Raw genomic sequence first — 18,187 nt, 5'->3', positions numbered from 1 at the left:
TGGCGCAAAAACAAATATCTCGAAGTTCAATGAACACTTTGTGATCAGATTACAAACTTATGCCTATCAAAACTGGAGACGAACTCTGTTCTAGTGAGGGTAAAAGCCGATAGTTTGCTACGGGATTTCTCTTGTGTTGTAACGCAATTATTGTTGAACGGATCCGCAGGCGAGAGAAAAATGTTAATGTTTGATGCCTTTCAAACTAAGCTGTTGTTCCAAAGTCAGATTCTATTATGTTTAACGTAGTAAGTTTATCATAACAGTGTGTTGCTAAAGATTGCTAGAATTAAAAAAATATATATATATATTTCTTTTTAAACTAGGCCAACTCCGAGTGCTTTAAACTGGAGAAAATCTGAAGTGCGCAATATAAGGATTTTCTAAGGTTTTCTATTGCACAGCAATAAAATTTATATTACACAAGTAGGATTTACATGTGCCGCGGGGAGAAATGTAACACTGTCCTATTAAATTTATGCCAGTGGTAACAGAGTAAACAATAAAAAAATCCCTGCTAATGTTTCATACCTATACACGTCTGTTATCAAGCAATTTTATTTTCAGAAGTTTGCACACTTACTAAGTAACCAATTAACATAGTGTAGGACGTACCAGATCTATGTAGTAAGTTTGATATTTTACTGACAAGAAAGTAAGAAACAATGAAAAGGTAACAAAAAGGGGTTATAAAAACAATTGTTTTTTTTTTCAATTTACCTGAAGAGCTGTATAGTAGCTAATGTCTATTTTGAGGTGTACCGAGGCTCATCTTGTTACTGATATAATTGGATTGTTGATTGGCCGAGAATTTTTTAAGTTACAAGAGTGTCCCATATTTCTCCCCGTGTCCCATTTCTCTGCGGTCTCCCCTATGCTTTTTCAGGAGAAGGTACGGAAAGAGCGTGTTGCGAGAAGGGTGTCAGAAACATGAAGAAAAAATCTCTGGCACTTTTACCTCGTCCTCTTACATTTCTACGTTTAAATTTTTGCCAAAGACATTTTCATCTCTGGCATTTTGACCACTGACAGCTTTACCTGTGACATTTTTACCTCTGACATTTTTACCTCTGACATTTTTACCTCTGACATTTTTACTTCTGACATATTTACCTCTGACATTTTTACTTCTGATATTTTTACCTCTGACATTGTTACCTTTGACATTTTTACCTCTGACATTTTTACTTCTGACATTTTTACCTCTGACATTTTTATTTCTGACATTTTTACCTCTGACATTTTTACCTCTGACATTTTTACCTCTGTCATTTTTACCTCTGATATTTTTACCTCTGACATTTTTACCTCTGACATTTTTACCTCTGACATTTTTATTGCTGACATTTTTACTTCTGACATTTTTACTTCTGACATTTTTACCTGGCACCATAAATACAGCAACCGTTTGTCAAACAGACAATAACACGAACCATGCTAGTAAATACACAAAACAACATACACGTGTTAAACACACAGACACAGACATAGACAGACAGACAGACATATACACACACACAGACACACACACACTTTTTCTAAATCACTTTCATTCGAATAATACCCCCAAACAGCAATTCAATCTGTTGTTACTGTACAACGTAACGAAAATAGTTTCTTCAGTAACATTCCCGCATTTGGAAATGGGAACTGTCAAATTAGGTAACAACTGATGAGACACATATTTTTATTCAAGCTTCATTGTAACAAATGGAATGAAAAAAAAAAGTACATCGAATTACCAATGAAAAAGAAATGGAAGCGTATTTAGAATAAAACCTATCCCCAAATCAATCCTAACAATATATCCTTACAACTTTCTAAATAGTTTCTAAAACCCTCCATGTTTACGATCTTTGTCATCATTTTCTTGTAATTTGATAACTCCTTCTTGTGAGATGTTGATAAATTATCCCTAGTACCTAGAGCCCGCTTCAAATAAAGCCTAAATATTAGTATATCTTAAACAATTTGTTTAATTTGTTTGATAGATACTTTATTTTCTGCAAATCAATATACATAAGCTACATAATCATGAACATGTGGGAAATATACGAAGTAAATTTAAAACAGAGTCGTTTGACTTTCATAAAAAACGATATAAAAGGAAATTAATGATATATTATACAGTATATGCATGTCTATGCAGCAGGGATTACAATAACAATTGTAGTTAAGAAGCGATTATGCAGAGGGCCGCCATTGTAAGCATTGCTTGAAAAGATGGCCGGCCCGAGGAAAAGGTAGGGACGTATTAGATTCGTAACAAGACAAATTGCGAAGATAGCAGGAGAAAATAAACTCTGATGTGTGATGGTGATGGTGAATGTGCGTACAAGTGCTTGAAAGTGGACAAGGGCAGATAGGCTGGAATTTAGAATAATAGAATTGGTTTGTTGGAAGAGGGAACGATATGCGATGTTGCTATCGGGAGACCAACATTATTCATATAAATCATATGTTTTTAGCTCGTATTTGAAGTACACTAAAATGGGCTTCTTTAAGTTTGCTTTGAATGAAAACAAGGAGGCATACTGTTTCAATTCCTCAGGAAGAGGGTTCCATGTATCCGGACCGTGATGTCTGATCGACTTTTGAGCAAGTAAAAGCTTTGGATTACTGAAATGAAAATCATGGGAACGACGGGTAGGGTATGAGTGAATATGTTCATTGGTTACTAGGGCATTATGAAAAAATGGTAATAAATTTCGAGTGTGTTTACACATAAATATGGCAGTTAGGTATAAATGTATATCATAGGCCTTTAGAGCTTTTAGGCGATAAAATATGGGATCAGTGTGAGCCAAGAAATTTGAATGTGTGCATATACGAAGAGCCTTTTTCTGGAGAAGAAAAATTGTGATCAATTTAGTTTTGCTACAGTCAGACAGTTGCCCATACGATATTGCAGTACATTCATAATGGTAAAAATAAGTGTTATATAACATTATTAAAATTTGATCGTTAATCAAGTATTTCATTCTCCTTAAAATACCAGTTGCTTTAGATTTTGATGTTGTAATATCCCAAGTTAGATTGCTGTCTAGGGTCACTCCTATAACTTGGTTGAATGTTTCTCAGCAATATTTGTATCATCAATAGAAATACTTTGAGGAAGGGTGGGTTGGGATTGAAGCGTACGAAAGTGTATAAAACATGTCTTATCAATATTCAGTGAAAGTTCAAGTTATTTCATGGTACCGATACATCTTTTAATAATATAGCATTTTTGTTATTCAAACACTGCGAGATTTGTATGCAGTCTGGTTTGTGCGATATCTATGTGGTTCATTAGTTTATTACTCATCGATTTTTTGTACTTGTGTAATTTTAGTTGGTCAAGACAAACATATCCGTTCTCCGTGTAAAATTATATGCCTATGAACTCGGGAACCTACAGTTTTACAAGCTTTAAAGCTTTTATGTAGGCCCCATCATATTTCTTATACTTACTAGTGACATTTTCACACAATATGACCTTGTACATTTGTGTCAAGTATATTTTCTTTTTCTTTTCTTCTACGATCAAAAGACATGATTGTATATATTTTGTATTCTTGTTTTGTTGTCAATAATTTTGTAATGTCATCATTGAGAAATGGAAATATGAAATAAATTTGAACTTTGAACTTTGAAAGCTTGTTAATTCTAAACCATTTCGAGATGTTGCTTAATTCCATATTTAGTGTATCAACCAGTGTTACAATGTTCTTGTGGGAACAAAAAAAGTTGGTGTCGTCTGCAAATAAGATGAAGTTTAAACTAGGAGTGGAATTGATAATATCATGAATGTAAATCAAAAAAAGTAGGGACCCGAGGATAGATCCCTGAGGGACACCACATGACACGTTAGAATATGATGAGTGACTGGATTTAAATACAACATATTGTTTTCGATGACTTAGATAACTTCTGAACCACGACAAAGTAATCCCTCTCGCGCCATAATTATGTAATTTTTCAAGTAAAATGTCATGATCGATAGTGTCAAATGCTTTGCTAAGATCCATAAAGACTCCATTTATGTGCTCCTTTTTAGTAAGCGCATCAATAATATTGTCGACAGATTTGATTATAGCATAATCGGTAGAAAATCCTTTCCTAAAACCAAACTGATTCGGATTTAATATTTCATTTTCAATCATGAACGAGTAGAGACACTTGTAAACTACTTTTTCAAAAATTTTCGATATTGCAGGTAACAGTGGGATGGGTCTATAATTTTTCACCATTGATGGATCCTCTCTTTTATAAATGGGGATAACTTTGGCGATTTTGAAGGAGTCTGGATACTTACCGTTAAGTAGAAATAGATTGAATATATGGGTGAGAGGGGCTGCTAGGGGGTAAATTATTTTTTTTCAACAAATTCACCCTTAAGTTAACAGGCCCACAGGATTTACTACATTTCAGATATCGAACAGTATCAATAATTTCCGTTTCATTAAATTTGAGTAAAGAACAAAGAATTTTTATTAATTTCAGGAAGTAATCTTTATGATTTTTTAATATCATTTATGGGAATAGATGCTGCTAGAGAAGGACCAGCATTGACAAAGAAATTGTTAAAAATATTTGCAATTTGGTCAGGACTGGTAATGACATTATCACTATGAGTAATGCTATCAGGACATTCCGTAGTTTTCTTTTTGAGTATTTCATTTACGGTCCGCCAAAGAGCACTTTTATCGTCCTTATTAGATTCGAGTTCATTTGAAATACATGATTTACGTGAAACTCGAATCAAGGTAGTTAATTTCTTTTTATAGTTATGTTTTATACCTTTTCACGTTTTCAGGAGTAGGTTTTCTCAGAGATATTTATCAGAGAATAGAATGTATAAGACCTTGAGTAATCCAGGATTGCCGAGCTCTTTTCCTTCCATTTTTTTTTTTTTTTTTTGGGGGGGGGAATTAAAGGAATATGTTTATCATAATAATCTAATAGTTTTTGTAAGAAAATTTCGTAAGAAAAATTAACATCTTGGAGTTTAAAGACGTCATTCCATTGTTCTTCGAATAACTCTTGATTCAATGAATCAATATTTTGTGGCGTTTCATTTCGATGCATTTTCAAGTATTGTTTGGGTTGGCAGCGTATTGGGGTTGTTAAAGATTTTTCATTAATCATAAAAATCGGTAGGTGATCGGATATATCTGAATAAAGAATGCCGTTCGTACAGGTTTCAGTTATAACGTTAGACAGTATATTATCTATCTATTAATATTTGACTATGGGTGGTGTTGTTTATTCTGGTGAGTTTATTGATGTGGGGATACAGTGAGTTGGAAAGTAATATGTCATGGAAATGCGTGGGTTGTAATAAATCTATACTGTAATCTCCCATTAAAAAAATGGATTTTCTCTCTCCAAGAATTTCGTATGCACATTGGTCGAAGTTGTCAAAAAAAAAGATTGAATGTCATTTTGTGGAGGGCGGTAAATGGTACCAACTATTATATTTTTCTCATTATCATCTAAGATTTCAATCAGTAAACGTTCTGCTCCCTGAATGCGCAAGTCGGTTCCAATTTTGAATTCAATTTGATTATTAACGTACATGGCAACCCCACCTCCTATGCCACGCTGCTGTCATTGCGAATAAAATTGTAATTTTCAATGCCAAATAGGTCCGGGGAATTGGTGTGCAACCATGTTTCGGTAACTCCTTTAACGGAAAATTTAAAATCATTGAGGGAACTTAAAAATAGTTCAAACGTTTCAAAATTTTTATTTAAGCTTCTTGAATTGAGATGGATTAAACTGAAATTAGCACAAATCTGATTTGCCATTAATTAATTGAATTAATGCCATCAAGAACTTTTGCTGCTTTTGTTATCATATTCGGATGAACGATATTATACAATGTTCATTTTCTTGGATCCTATCCACACCCCCCCCCCCCCAAAAAAAAGTAAGCATAATAATATAAAGATATGTAATGAATACATAGAGTGATAAATAACCAAGAGACCCGGGGTCTCGCGCTCACCTGAATATCGCAAGTTCACCTTCCACATAATTATATATTCTTGCAGACTGGTATCCCATGAGAAGAATATACCAAATATGGAGAGTTTTGGTGATATAAAGGATGATGAATGATCGCAATAGCTCACTTGAACGTTTGGCCATGTTGGCTCAGATGAGCTATAAACAATGTGACCTGAATCTCTCTGATGTCTGAACGCAGGGTTCATACTCTTTCTCATGAATTAAATTCCATAACTTTCCATGACCTTTTTAGCCAGAATTCCATGACCTTTCCATGACTTTCACAATTTTTTTTTTTAAATACATTAGATTGAAAATTTGATCTCAAATCAAAGTGAAGCAACTTTAGGGAATACATACACATCTCACACAAACAACAGATAAACCTCTATAATTTTCGCAATTCCATGACTTTCCATGACCTTTTGATGGAAATATCAGTTTTTCATGACTTTCAAGGCCTGGAAAAAGACTAGGCCAAATTCCATGACTTTCCAGGTTTTCCATGACCTGTATGAACCCTGGAACGAGAACGTCGCAGCAACATATTGATGTTGCATACTCACCCTCTCTCTCTCTGTCGACTATTCATCCTTGCAACTGTTGTCTTATTCTCCTTCGTTTTTCTTGAATTTTCTTTGACATCTTCATTCGCAATGCTTCTGGCTTTGCGCCTCTTCTTATCCCCGCGTTTTCTCTCTCCACAGGGGATGGTACTCCCATCCCCACTCAAAATATTCCCGCTTGGTGTCGCGTCTCACGCCATCAGCGCATGTATTATGCGGTTATACCATTTTAACCGTTTTACCATTTAAAATTATTTTCTGATACTAATTCCCTTTTGTGATACATCAACCAAAAAAAAAAAAAAAAAGGAAAATCGATTTTCTGATATCGCAAACTCAGTTTGCGAAAGAATTGGATTTGGGATATCACAAATTTACGTAATTGTAGCAGATGAACCTAAGTTGTCAAGTTTGTGATATCAAGATATCGAATTTGTGATATCACAAAAATGATTTCTTGATACCACAAATTCATTGTGTAATATCAAGAAATTGAATTTGTGTAGTTAACACTGTAGATTCAAAGTTTTGAACAATAAGGTTGTTTGACGGGTTTGTCCTATTTAAAGTCTCGTTTCATTATTTTCACACTATCATTACATTTCATGCAAAGAAAACATCTGAAACTCCATCAGAGTTTCTCAAATCCTCAAATTCACAGTGATTTTCGACACTGAACTTAATATTTTCGAATTTCCCGAGTATTTCTGCACAAAACTAACGTTCGAATTCACTAACTCTCGAATTCCCTATGTATTTTTGAACAAACTAAACGCTGAATTTCTGCACAAAAGTAATATTCGAAATTCAATAGATTTTTAATAAAGTGAGTGCTGAAATAATTCATGTAAATCATGCATTATCACAAAATGGAATTAGTGACATGACAAATTGAAAATTGTGATATCAAAAATTTGGTTCAAGTGATAAACCTGATGGGTATTACTGATATCACAAATTGAATTTGTGAAATTAAAAAATTCGAATTTTTGATATCACAAAATGGAATTTGTGTTATCAGAAAATAGTTTTAGATAGTAACTCAAGCGTTGCTTATGAAGCCAAACCTGCCAAAGCGGTGCTTGAAAGGCGGATCTGTTGTAACCAAAATATGAAGCTCACCCAACACCCGCACTCCTATATTATACCACAGGTACCGAAGCGCTTCTTATATAACTAAATAATTCCGTTTCCATTTTGTTTCAGGGAACACCATCCTATAACATATAGCACCCCCACTAATAATCTTAAAGATGATGTAATATATTCGGACACCTCAGTAATGACAGGTATAGAATACATTGGAAGTAGACCTAATATGCATTTTACAGCAAGTCGTGATAGACACATGGGATGAAATGGACGGATGAAGGACAAATAGGCCTATAGGCCCTGTGTATGAAAGAGATCAAAAGGATATCGCATTTCTTAGGATTTTATATCATAAAATAAAAATCATACATTTCTTATATGAAGGCATCTTACACATCGTTGATATACATACCACCAGTATGATTGTGACAATAATGACAGAAGAATACCTCTGCTTGTTGTCTTTACATAATCTTATGATTACTAAGGACTTTTTTTACATACCAACTTTCTCTCAAATAACTTTCCCAAATAAGCAATAAAATGGAGTAAAATGAATGCACGTAGTTCTTACTCATTGCCTTGTACAGAGAGCAATGACAGATGCCAAGACACATGAAAACATCGGCGGTAGAATAACAAGTTGACCTTTCTCATAACAGAGGTTACACGCAGGTTTTCATGGCAAGCGGGGTTATCCGCTTGAAGAAAAACAACAACAATGGGCATATTACTATGCGTTCCTCGTGCCCCTTGACCCCATCATTCGGGTTTAAAGGCCCCCTGGAATCAAACTCGGGTTCATATCACGGAGTCAGGAAATAGTAAGATGAAATGTGTATCATTAAATTTTATTATGTCTATAATTTCGGGGTGTTAGATTGGGGTTTTTTAACCGTCTTATGTATATATTCCTGGAGACAACATAGCGTCTCACAATGTGGAACACAGTGTGAAACACAAATCTCTTCACATTGTTATATTCGAGCGTTTTAACATTGTGAACACATTGTGAATCATCAATTCACAATGTGCAACAGAATATCAATATGTAAATACTGATATGAAAAACCACACCACAGTGTGACATCATCTTCACACTATTGAATTCGAGTGTTTTCACAAAGCCGACTATGTAAGTGAACAGATTATGAACACACTGTGGGACACTGTGTTCATTCCATTTCTGAAAAGTTTTCTCAGCTTTCATGATGTCATCAACAATAAAGTCAGAATAAATTAGAATAACCTATTGATAACCATGTCCACCATGTCATAAGCAGGACAACCAGCGCACCACTAACAGGACAAGCTCCGAACCATTCAAGATAATTAAACACATTTTCTTGCATACTTTTTGCACCTACAGTCTGTGGCAAGTGACAATCATACTATACCTGAGGTGAAGTTCTATGGGACTTTTCTTGTTGAAGTCATAATCCATAAATATTGGAGTCGGTGGTTGAAGCTACACTGAAATATCACTGGTTTGTGAAAACATTAAAACTCTATAACGAAATTTTTGAAAGGATCATTATCATGCGTCCGGTTTTTTGATGAAATCTCCACCATTCCGGTTTGACCACAATCATTTGGACATCTGGAATATGAAATTCAAATTTAGTTAAAATCTAATATTTTTCGACAGACGAAGAACATGCACGTCACCTTTTTTGGTGACAAAATGATAATGTATACTGTACGTTGTGAAGAGACAGGGTGCACATCAAGATTCAAGATTCAAGATTCAAATTTATTTTCACTTCCATCAAATAAACAAAGAAATTATATACAATGTATATGTACAGGATATTTGTAATAATTGCAGAATGTGATTTAACAAAGTACATATGAAAATGAGTAGCAGATGAAAAAAAAAATCAGTCATTGTCAGCTAAACAGGGTCTACATCACAACTGATTGACAAAAATTTGTCAATCAGTTGCAATGGAAACATCTCGACGGAAGAATTTCATGAATTTGAAGGGTCTACATCGTTGTAACAACGAAACACTGAAATAAATCACCCATACCAGGATAACGATTATTATACGCATCGTACGAAAAAAAGGGAGGAACCCATTAAAAAGACAGTTCTTGTAATATGAGGGATCATCTGAAGTAGAAAATCAATAAAAAAGTAACTTCAGAATCCCAATACAGACAAGACTAACAAGACTAGCAGAAGAGATGAACGGAGACAACGACCTGCAGACCTATATCGAGGACATTATGCAGCTTCAAAAGGGAAAGGAAAACAAGTATACGGAAGTGACTATGAAGATTTTTGAACAAAATGGGAGACTTATGAAGCCGGAACATGAGACTGTGAGCAATATCACTCATCTGGGCAAATATGTGTAACCTTAAAGGGATCGTATAGTTTTGGTTGAGACTTAACTTCAGGTTTTATCATGAGATAGTGAGAAACCTCTTATGAAATATGAAAGAGCATGTAATTCCAAGAGGGATTCAATGTTCATTTGATGAAAATTGGTTTTGAAATGGCCGAGATATCCAAACAGAACGACCCTAATAAAGTGTGGGACCCACAGTTTGTTACGATCGTTTTGTTTTACTTTGTTTTTGGATGTTTCAGCTATTCCAAACCCAAATTTTATAAAATAAACTTTGAATTCCTCTTAAAATGGTATGCTCTGTACTATTTCATAAGTGTTTTCTTGTTATCTCGCAAAAAAGTTAAAGCACAATTTTCATCTCTACCAATACTGTACCATCCTTTTAATACTCTCTATAGAGGTTTTCCTTTATTTCGTACAATTTTGATGACACTTTCATGCTCCGATTGCTTGACTTAGCTCCATGCCAGCTTAGGCGTATACGGCTGTCACTTTAAAGGCATAATTTACCATTACATTTGCAGATGAAACAAAAGCCCAGCATTAGTGCTTTAAAATAGTTCTAAAATGTTGTGAGTTGTGGATAGAAACACCCACTGTAAAAATTTGAATTGGTAAAATCGATGTTAACTATTGTTAAATATGCAAAATGTGAACATTAGTTATAATGAAAATGTTTCCAGACTATTAAAAACCGTCTACAGTTATATGGTTTATTGAGAAAAATACAGATCATCTCCTTATATTTTAGGCTTTGTCGCGAAAATTTTATAAGATAGTATGTTTTGTGGTACAACAGACCTACACATATGCATAATGTCATATCTTGATCTTATTTTTTTTTTCAAATCACTGTTCCCAAAGGTAAACTGCACTTTTAAGTGAACGAGATCGGAGTTCACGATCACTATGTACCACTTGACCCGAAGGACAAGTGCCACAATCATGTTGGAATATGCACGAGCTGTAACGGCTGAATAATGCCGCGTTCCTCCCAATCGCCATAACGGTCGTCATCTCTGTATATCACAAGTCGATTTTGGCTGATCGGACGATTATTGTACGCGATAATGCTTGATTCCAACTGCGTGTTTGCATGGGTGTGATTTATCACCCATAATTCCCTTCACCCCCCCCCCCTCTATTTTGAAGGCAAGGGGAAAAATTAAGATGTGTCGTTTAGGATGTGACACCAAGTGTTCAAGACCGCTGATGAAAATTAATTATCGTCACAAAGAAATGGTCAGTGGTAAACCAATGGCATATGCTGCCACTAATAACTGCAAATATCTTCAAGAGTCCTACGGTGTTGCAACTGATTGACAAATTGCCCTACATCGACGTAAATAAGCACTGAATTGATCAGTGTTTTAGTACTAGCCATGATAAAAATCATGGGCGTACATACTCGAGCAGGATTCGAACCTACGACTTCCTGATCACCGGACAGGCGTCATCTCCACTAGATCACCGAGCTTTCGCCCGACAGCAAGTGTTGGTTCTAATCCTTACAGCATGCAGCGGGTACTGCTTTATTATTCAAATTCATGAAATTCTGCCGTCGATGTACGTCGATGTAGGGCAATTTGTCAATTAGTTGCAATGAAAACATCTTGACGTAAGAATTTCAAATCCTACGGTATGTTTAGCAATCCATTATGAAAAACGAATTGAATCCAACTCGGAGGAAAATGGGTGGATTTTCATCACTCGGTCTTGCGCAGCAAGGACCTACTTAATAATAATGGTGGTGGTATCATCGGACAAGCATTGTATGCAAGATACATCGCATATGTCAATCCTTGAAATGCGCTGCTTGCAGTCACGGACAACGTGGAAATTGGATAGCTACAAAAGGCGACCGATTTTGATTCTGCAGAGTCCACCGTCCTGTGTAAACCTTCCCTGTTGTGATAAATCGGTCCTTGCCCCGGTAAAAGCAAACCAACTGTTTCTTTTTTAACTCCTATTCTCAGTTTTGATCGTAAATATTATACAAAATCAGCAAATAGTGCAAAATCGAAGGATTATCAAAGAAAAAAAAAACAAATATCGTGGAAGTTACGATATAATCAGAAATATTTCAGACACATCCGTACAAAGGATTTAGAATGTTGTCTCAGAAATCATACATGCATGAAACTGTTTGGCCTGTACGTCACATCAGTGAAACATAATATGGATGCAAAATTAACGGCGTTGTCAAAACATCTCAGCTCTTTCAAGTCACAATTATTCTGCGATGTGCTAGAAAATTATTGTACATTATCATGGCATCAAGAATTGAAGTCAAATAGTATACCTTACCAGTTCAGGAGTTTAGGAAAAACTATCTTCCTTCAAGGCGTAATCACTAAGTAACCAGCACGCAATCTGAATGTGCGCGTATAACTATACTTTCAGGCAGCTTCCACCTGCGGAATAGGAAGAAGGAGTGAGGTCATGTTCATTGGCAGGAGGCAATGCCCAATTGGCGCGGATTAGACTCCAATTTCAGTCGCAAGTCCAATCAGCGTCGAGTCAGTCCGACAAGTGTCGAGTCTGATGTGTGTCATACTGTACTTGTGTTGTTCGACTATCCGGTGTGTCTAGCCGACGTCGTGACAGTCTGTTGATCTCGAGTTCCAATGATTAAGCAGGTTAACTTTTGTCTTGGTTCTAGTCTGGATGCGAGAGGCTGAACCTTCTTTTGCCGTCTGCCCTGTTTGTTTGTTTGTTTGTTGTTGTTGTTGTTGTTGGTGTTTTTTTTTTTTTTTTTTTTTTTTTTTTTTTTTTTTTGCTGTTGTTCGTTTTACCCTATTTCGGGGAAGCTGGATCCGAATCTGTATGATGCAACTCTTAATCCTTGACGATTTTAAGTTATACAAAATGGCTGCCAAAATTGGGAATTCCCATGTATATCCCTTTGAAGTGGTAAAGAATTACTGAAAACAATTAATGGTTTTACCCTATTTCGAGGGTGCTGAGTCCGAATCTGCATGATGCAACCCTTGCATCCTTGATGTTTTTGAGATATTTAAAATGGCCGCCAACTGGGATGGTTCCCCAAAACGAAAAATCACGCGTTTTCCAACAATTGAAAACAATGGACGGTACTAAACTATTTCGAGGGCGATGAATCCGAATATGCATGATGCAACTCTTGAATCCTTTAGGTTTAGAAGTTTTCAAGACTGCTGCCAGAATAACCATCGAAAACTCATCAAAGGCTCATCAAACTTCAGATGTATTTCCTTCTAAATTGTGAAAATTTGAGAACATTTTGAGGGTTTTATCCTGAAAGCCGAATTTGGCTAATGCAAATCTTTTATTCTTTAGGTTTTTTTAGTTATTCAAGATGACTACCAAAATGACGGCAAAATTATTTCCTCAATGATGAAAAATTGGAAATAATTTGATGGTCTTACCTTATTTCGAGGGTGCTAAAGCCGAATCTGGTTGATGCAATCCTTGAATCTTTAAAAGTTTTGAGATATTCAAAATGTCCTATAAACAGAAATTCCTTTTTGTTTTTGACATAAATAGTGAAATATTGTCCTGTAAAGTGAAGCAGGGGATTGAACCCATGCATGGCGAAAAGCAATAATTCATATTTTTAGATACAAGGCAGAGGAGCAAATTTGTCTAATCAGCCAAAAATCAACCGTATTCAAAATGGCTGCAGTTATACGCATAGGCCTATACGCGTACACTGAAAAGATTGATATTAACATCATACTGAAACTTACGGTAACAAGATTCTACTAGTAATTTTATGTTGCCAAATAATATGCAAAATGACTTTATGGCCGCCAAATATGGGTTGAAAGATGTACAGTTACTCCATTTCGAGTGAAGTAAATTGTGCATGTGGACTGCTATAGTATACATTGTCGAAATGGCTGGTATTCTCATGAATCTCATCTCGTATATATATATTCTTATCAAACTTGTCGCAAATTCTGATTAGGTCATTAGAGAGAAAACAGCTGCATCCATGACCACTATAGCAATATGATTCCGAAAGTATTTTGCGTAATGTTCGTGCAAGACTACCGGATTGCCTTTTTTGTTAGTGTTTTCTTTCTCGTTAACGGCGTGTTTTGATTTTGCCAACCACTCTCAGTCGAAATGGTGGTAATATGTGTGTGCGTGTGTGTGTGTGTGTGCGCGTGCGTGTGTGTGCGTGTGTGTGTGCGTGTGTGTGTGTTGTCTGTCTGTCTTTGGGGGGGGGGGGGTGTTCATCCGTGAAATGCCTGGTACAATAATTGTAGTATCCATAGGCGAAAGTTAACTTATTCTCGAATCATCATTGCGTGGCTTTTTGAAGCAAACCAGATAAATGCTGATTTTGAGTAAGCTTTTGTATTTGTAATTCGCTATCAATATCTGTACTGTGAAACATGATTATTGATGAGAGAAAAAAGTGTCTATTTATGCTGAAGGCAAAATGTGCAAAGTTGTGGTGTCGCATTGGCAAGCCTTAACGAGTTTATCACACTGAGACATCTTTTTTTTTTTTCTTTTGCAGGTCGCTGATGTTTTGAAAGAAAAAAGAATGAAAAGGATGGAATTCAACTGCTGTTTCATGAGGACAATCTAAAATAATGGAACAACTGATTACCTGTGCATCTCAAGCAGGCTGATACCGTAAATGATTTCTGAGGGTCTTTTGAAAAACGTATGAACTTGTCCAAAGACGATGGTTGCCTTGGTGCTGTAACCGTAAAAATTTCGTTAGTTTTCATCTCGCCTTCTTTCCTCTTCTCTTTCTCTCTCCCTCTCATGTCTATTTCCCTTTATACCTTCATTTTCCTTCCTTCAATGTGCATATAGAGACATTAATGAATTATTAGTTAATTTATTTGTTTGTGATAAACGCTTTGTTATGGTTTATCATCACGTCATATCAATGAGAGAGCCTCTCTGGACAGACAGTACTGTGTCGATGTCGCTTCGTCAGGGGGTATAATCTTGTGCATGCAGTGAACACGAGATGGCAGCAGTGATGTTTGTTGAATCTGGTTCCATGACACAAAAGCGCAAGTCGCAATGAAGCTTCATGGTACATGTACTAGCAGTAGGCGCCTACTGTCGGCTCAAAGAGGTTAATAAGAACTTCTTTGATATTAAGGCCACAGAGCGTTCAATGTGCAAAAGTGGGCCGTAACTCAAAAGAGCTACACGACATTCTGACTGGTGCTTGTGTATAGTCTATTTTTTTATCAATTCAATTTTAATTTCATATTTCAACAGAGTACAAAATACAAAAATGTTCTGTTCAATTTTTAATCTATGTACATGTGTAAACGCTGATGATCAATGATGACTGATTACGTGCATAAAATACTAGATAAGTCAATCTATAACGTTGCAAATTTATAATATTTGTGAAAATGGAGGGATCGCTGAAAATGAGAGCTCAATGATGCTGTGAACCCCTTGGAACAAATTTTGTGGAAGAAGCTATTTATGAAGATAGTGGTTGTGGAAAATATGATGAGCTATAGGTGATAATATTTCAACAGGTGGTAAGACTGAAGTGGTTTCAGGTCGTCTTTAGGAATTTCATTTCTTGTTAATTACCTTCTGTTTAGGCCTACTTATACCTCTCATGTTGCTTTCCAACAGGACCTATAACATGCTCTGGACACGATGCGTTTCAAACACTCTGAGCAGTTAGTGGGCCTGTCATGGAGGTAGATGCGAGTATAGATCGGATGATGATTTACTGCGCTTTTCATGTACCATAGCACTGTATACGTATATTTCAAATTCGTTTATCATGATATTGTATATAAAACCTGAACTGCAGATCATATCGAGGGTCCATCTGTGAGACAATGAAATTAATTAGTGATTATTAGTATGCCTACCGCACTTTTCATCTGAAATCTGAATGATTTGATTGACGAAACATTGGATATAAATTAGTGTGGTAGAATAATGACATGATACATGTTGGTAGGCCTACTTTTTATATTTTAAACGTTTGTGTCTTATGCTCAAACATTCGAAACTCAGTATAAAGAAAGGAAGACCTATGAACTTTTATTCAAAAGAGTTCGAAACATGTTTTTGTTTACTTTTTGTTTGTTTGTTGTTGTCGTTTTGAGAGTGACCATCACCTGGATGTAGACCCTATCGGTTTTATTGCAGGTTTCTATTTTACCCTGTTTATTATGCTCAGAGTTTGTCATGATTATCAGGTGAGCATTCTCTTTCGTTCGGTGATAGATCAAAACAGAACATGGTTAGGCCCACTGCATGGAAACAAAAATGGCAGCGGGAAGAACGAATTACAGAAGCCAGGATCTCATCAAATTGTGACGTGTCTGTTCGCTTTACGTGGAATGGGCAGTGCTGGCCTTCGCCTGGCACCCCTCCGGATCGAAACAACGAGATACGCCGGTTCACTCACCCGTTCAGCTACAAATTCAGCAGCCAAACCGGCTTACTATTCATCACACTCTCCCACTTGTCACACACTAGCATTTTGGCTTCCTTCCACGTACCAATGACGTATTCGGACTCTTCCCCCTTTGAAGCTAGCTTCGATGAATACATCTGTGTGTAGCGTGCGTGTGGGATATGGTGGGGTGACAGCTATCCGCGAGCTTAGAGGTTCACTCATCAGCGAAGTGCAATGCTGTAAGGTTACTGTTGTTACGGTAAACGGCGGTAAACTGCTCTGTTCTCGCTTATGCGGTAGCTAAACGCCCATTTTGATCTACACCACAGCTATGGATTGCCAACTTTAACCCTTGTGAGTCTTTCTTTATATGCTGCATTGCATGCTCCTAGCCCCTGTAAACACTTACCAATGCCGATCGTTGAGACGGTGGCGGTGAGCGTTCCGTTCGAATGTGTAGTCCCATCTATTGATATCTCTGTGCTCGAGTTAAAACGTAACTTCGAAGACTAAAGAGTTAAGACTTTGTTTGCCTGCTGTTTCACTGAGTTACCTGAATTACCTATTTTATGATGACGTCCAGTAATTCAAAGACTTGTAGAGGGGCATTCAACGGTTCCAATCCTGAGCGATCAGCGATGAGCCCAAGGAGTTCAGTGTGATGTATCCAGGACAGGACCATGGCACGGGTTGTCAATTTATGCAATCTGGAACTTGGAAGTTGGAGGATGTTGCATGTTGCACTGCTTGTACAAAGTGTACTACAACAAGTTGTAGATGTAGAATGGACACAAAAGTTCTGCTATGCTACTCTCTGAAATGCTGTATAATTTATCGCCAGGACCAGGAGGAACTACTACTACTAGCCTCATGAGCCTAGAGGATATTATCTAGAAAATAGAATAATCTTAGTTGTTTGATTAATTTTTCACATCGTAATCCGGCATTGGCGGCAACACAAAGAAACATTCACGTAGGGCACATGTTCAGGGCACCACCGACGGTGCGGTCAGCGTCCCTATGTTTATAGTATTAATTTAAAAATCAACATACATGATGTGCATGTAGGCCTATGTTTATAGAATTTTCTGCATGAGTGGACCTAGACGTTTTTTATAGACCTTGCCTTACCATGTACATCACCTTGCTAGCTGTAGCTGTGGCCTACAAGTGTACGTAATATACCTGGTAGTCATGTTGTGTGGTGGTAATCGGTTTGGCAACTCATACAAACTCTGTAACATAGATTTCTTGATTTACTTGATTTACTACTACTCGAAAATACTGACTAGAAATTAAGTAAGTTCAACTCTCTGTACTGGACTGGACTGGACCGAACCATGCCAGGCTAGCCAGCCAGCAGCAGTTTTATAAGTTTACCAATTATTTTTTATGTTTAACAAAGCAATCACAATAGTTAAGCCATGAATATGGCTGTGACTCCTGTGTATAATTGTATCACTAGGCCAACATTTATTGCACAGTGTGGTGTGAAGGGTCATTTGCAATACATGTGTAATGTAGGATGTATTGATGGTGGAAATGTACAGTAGAAGGACATGTAGTTTTTGTTTTTTTATGTGAAACTAGAAGGAACTTCGAAACAGCAATTTTTTTTATTATTTTTTTTTTTTTAAAGAAAACTGTATCTTTACCTAAGTCCTAGGAATTGTTTTATGTCAAGTGGGCTTTATATGATGTGCAGCATGATCTTCCTCATTGCTTCACTGCAAACAAGTTTAATATTGTACATGATTTTATTCTGATGAAGTGTGATTTACATT

At 36.4% G+C, this 18,187-nt stretch overlaps 1 protein-coding gene across 1 annotated transcript in view; it reads right to left on the bottom strand.

The window, feature by feature from the left end:
- The window catches only part of LOC140241557 (uncharacterized), a 28,473-nt gene extending 15,949 nt beyond the window's left edge, over positions 1 to 12,524 (bottom strand). Inside the window, exon 1 of the mRNA XM_072321293.1 lies at positions 12,320 to 12,524. The gene's annotated coding sequence lies outside the window, so the exon portion shown is untranslated. The remainder of the gene's footprint in view (positions 1 to 12,319) is intronic.
- Between the last annotated feature and the right edge of the window lie 5,663 nt (positions 12,525 to 18,187).

The sequence above is a fragment of the Diadema setosum genome, chromosome 18 (genome assembly GCF_964275005.1).
Source record: "Diadema setosum chromosome 18, eeDiaSeto1, whole genome shotgun sequence".
Taxonomy (NCBI): Eukaryota; Metazoa; Echinodermata; class Echinoidea; order Diadematoida; family Diadematidae; genus Diadema; species Diadema setosum.
This window is presented reverse-complemented; position numbering and strand designations above follow the sequence as displayed.